A 3,909-nucleotide genomic window follows, 5' to 3' on the forward strand; every position below is an offset into this window, starting at 1 on the left:
CTCTTTTGGAAGGCCAAACAAAGTAGTTTCGCTTTCACAACGAGAAACACAGCGTCACACACGGCGGGCTTGAGTGAGTGGAGGCCGGAGGCCTAGAGTGAGCAGAGGCCGGCGGTTAGAGTGAGCGGCGGCGGGCGGGCTTGCGGCAACCACATGTGACGACCCTGGGCTGGACTCCACTTCGTCCACGGTGAAAGCCGATCCGGCGATCCACAGCACGAAGTTGATGTATTTCCTCAGCGACCAGCACGGATCAGCTCTAGGCATGACGAAGCGGATATCGTCCTCTTTTGGAAGGCCAAACAAAGTAGTTTCGCTTTCACAACGAAACACACAGTGCCTTCACGACATGGCGGCGGTGGTAACAACAATACTACAGCGAGAATAAAAGTTCCGCCTTCTTTCTTTGCGTGAACATTTGGGCGGCGTTATGCAAATCTTCCCACATCGTGACGTAGACATGTGGGGGCGTGTTAGAACGAGCCGTTTTAGGTAGGCGTGGTTAACGCTTAACTTTTATAAAGAATATCTCTTTGGATTTGAGACTTTAGTCTTTGCAACTTTACATATCTTCTTTATGCACCAAGAGCTTGTAACACTCCAAAGAGAAAGGAAAAATTGAAATCGCATCATATGACCTTTAAGAGCTAGTGCTCAAAACTCTAGATGAAACTGGTTCTATTCGCAGATTGTAGACTGGCAAATGTATTAGGTGTAGCCCAACCTGCAGCTCTACAAATGTCTGCTAATGAGGTACCATTTGCTAATGCTGATGAAGCAGTAATGCCCCTGGTTGAGTGTGCCCTCACTCCCAGTTGGCATGGTAAGTCTCTGGCCTGATAGGACATAAGGATCACATTTACAATGGGTGGGAGATGGTGGGAGATCCTTTGTTTGGAGACAGCATTCCCCTTCTGCTGACCTCCAAAGCAGACAAAGAGCTGTTCAGACAGTCTGAAACTCTGTGTGCATTCCAAATAAATGCATAGGGCTTGCACTGGGCACAACAGAGACAGGTTAGGATCCCCCTCCTGTGGGGGGGATAGCTTGCAAGGTCACCACCTGATCTCTAAAAGGAGTGGTGGGAACCTTGGACACATATCCAGGCCAGGGTCTCAGGACAATGTGAGAGTCTGCCGGCCCAAATTCTAGGCGTGAGTCGTAAAAGGAGAAGGCTTGGAGATCTCCCACCCTCTTGATAAAAGCAAGCACAGTCAGGAAGAGAGGGCACTAAGTCCAACTGACTGAAGGGGCTCAAACGGATCTCTCTGTAAGGCCTGAAGTACCACTGAGAGATCCCAAGAGGGAATGAGGCAAGGCCTTGGAGGATTCAACCTCCGGGCACCTCTTAGGAATCTGATAACCAATTCATGCTTCCCCACCGATCTGCAATCTACAGTGTCGTGGCCACATAAAACTTGAATGTAGATGCAGACGAGCACCTGTCCAAGCCCTCTTGGAGGAAGGATAGCACCGATCCGATGCCACATCTCAGAGGATCCTTACCATAGGAAGAACACCGATTCACAAAAATGCGGCATTTCAGGTTGTATAGCCGCCTCGTCGAGGGGGCCCTAGCCTGTGTAATGATATTCACCACTGCGGGTGAAAGACCTCTGAGTTCCTCCTGGTCGCATCCAGGGACAAAACACAGAGGTTCCAGAGATCTGGGCACGGGTGCCAGATTGTGCCCTTGTCCTGGGAGAGAAGGTCCCTCCTCAGGAGAATCCACCAGGGAGGAGCTGATGCCAACAGCACAAGCTCCGAGAACCAAGTATTGTTGGGTCAAGTATGTGGCACAAACAAGAGCTGTTACATGTCCTCCCTGACTTTGCACAGAGTCTGTTCAATGAGGCTCACTGAGGAAAACGCATATTCACGTAGGACTGGGCCAGCTGTGTGCCAGTGTGTCCATGCCAAGGGGGCCTTGGTCAGGGAACCCACAGTGGGCAATGAGTGAATTCTCGTGAGGCCAACAGATCTATCTGCGCCTGATCGAACAGACTCCAAAACAGCTGGATTGGCTGGGTGTGAAGCCTCCACTCGCCCCACTCGAGTGTGACCTGCCATGAGAGGGGGACCGCTACATGATTGAGGTCACCCGGAATGCGAGTGGTACGCAGAGACCTGAGTCTCTGCTGGCTCCACAGTGAGAGATGGCGGGCGAGGTGTGAGCCTCAGTGCCATGCCCATCTCAAGACTCGGGTATGAAGCCCATACTGGAGCAGTCTCATATGCATCAGTCCCTACGGCATAAGCGTGGCTGAGGATGCCATATGCCCCAGGAGCTTCTAAAAATATTAGAAAGGGACCGCTATCTTGTACTTGAGCATTGTACTCAAGCAGTTTAGCACAGACTGAGCACGATCCTCTGAGTGGTGTGCTGTCATAGTGACGAGTTCAATCCACACTGAAAAAAAGAGATACTCTGCACAGGGGAGAGTTGCTCTTCTATCAGTTGACCCGAAGTCCCAATCGGGGTAGGTGGTCGAAGACCATGTCCCTGTATGCAAACCAACTCTCATGAGTGAGCTAGAATAAGCCATTCGTTGAGAATGAGAATGTGAATGCGAGTGCCCACTTCCCTAAGAGGGGCAAGGGCACCCTCCGCAACTTTCGTGAAGACACAAGGAGACAGGGACAGCCCAAAGGGAAGAACTTTGTACAAATATACCTGTCCTTTGAAGGCAGACTGAAGAAACAGCCTGAGTTTTGGGAGGATCAAGACATGAAAGCACGCATCCTTCAGGTCTACTGCCGCAAACCAATCTTGGTTCCAAATGCACCGCTATTGCTGTATTCCCTCGCTGGACCACTGTCAAGGGTGGTGAGAGTGGAGGAACTAGTGTATCGTGTTATGGCAGAAAGGTGAATTTTACGATTTCATCAGCTCCTCGTGCATTTCCGGGAAGAAAGGAACTGAGGTGGAGCGTGGCTGAGTCTCACGCTCGGTCTCCAAGAACACTCAGGACAGGATGGAAGTATCCACTCAAGTTTGATGCTCTCTGCTGCCCGGGTAAGCAAGGCTGCCATCTCAGCATCATGCCTAGACCAATGCATAGCACCCGGAAGTGCCGGTTTAGTCGAGTCATCTGCTTCCAATCGGTCAGACCCCGCCCACCAAGAGATGAATGCAGTGCTGCATATCTCAGAGAGACACTGCATCGGCTCCGAAGAACAGAACGAGTGAGCAAATGCCACACTGGCCTATTTATACTTGGATGTCCGGGGCATTGCCAGCTATGCAAATTTTGCTCGACAATTTCATTGGCCTTTTCTCAATGATGTCAGAGGTGTCTGGGCTCCCAAGTGTGACCTCTAGTGTCGGAACTTCGACACAATGTTGAAGTGACCAACTGAAAGGGAACACTTTTTCTTTGCAGGCATACTTATTATTTCACACACACAGAGATATAGACCTCTGGGCAGGGTTTCAGGTGAGATGTGGCCAAGCAGACTTACTGAGATGCCAGATTGGAATCAAACTGCCAAAGCAAAGAGAGATGATGATATCACAGTGATGGACAACAAATGTTAAACTCCATCCAATTCTCATAAGCCCGTAAAAGCATCATAGGTGGATTTTCCTTTTACAAGATACCTAAATTTACTTGTGATGAAAACTTTATAAATCACTGAGGCAATGAGATCTACTGTTGATTTGGGAGATGAAATGAAAAACAAATTCACTATTTTCTTGGACATCTTTCTGAATTACACTTCCTTCATTTCAAGACCTGGACACACAGAAACACTATTATTTTTCATTCAACCAAAGTGCTTTTGACATCTTACAAAGGTGTGAAAACACAGGAAGCATGATTCTCTGCTTAACCTTAAAGAGAGTCTTAAAGTCTTAAAAGGATAGTTCACCCCCCCCCCCCCCCAAAAAAAAAACTTTTTTCCCCC

At 49.0% G+C, this 3,909-nt stretch overlaps 1 protein-coding gene across 1 annotated transcript in view; it reads right to left on the minus strand.

The window, feature by feature from the left end:
• LOC107700475 (integrin alpha-11-like) overlaps positions 1-3,909 on the minus strand; it is a 49,576-nt gene that overhangs the window by 40,666 nt on the left and 5,001 nt on the right. The window lies entirely within an intron of this gene.

The sequence above is a fragment of the Sinocyclocheilus anshuiensis genome, unplaced genomic scaffold (assembly GCF_001515605.1).
Source record: "Sinocyclocheilus anshuiensis isolate Anshui unplaced genomic scaffold, SAMN03320099.WGS_v1.1 scaffold154, whole genome shotgun sequence".
Lineage (NCBI taxonomy): Eukaryota > Metazoa > Chordata > Actinopteri > Cypriniformes > Cyprinidae > Sinocyclocheilus > Sinocyclocheilus anshuiensis.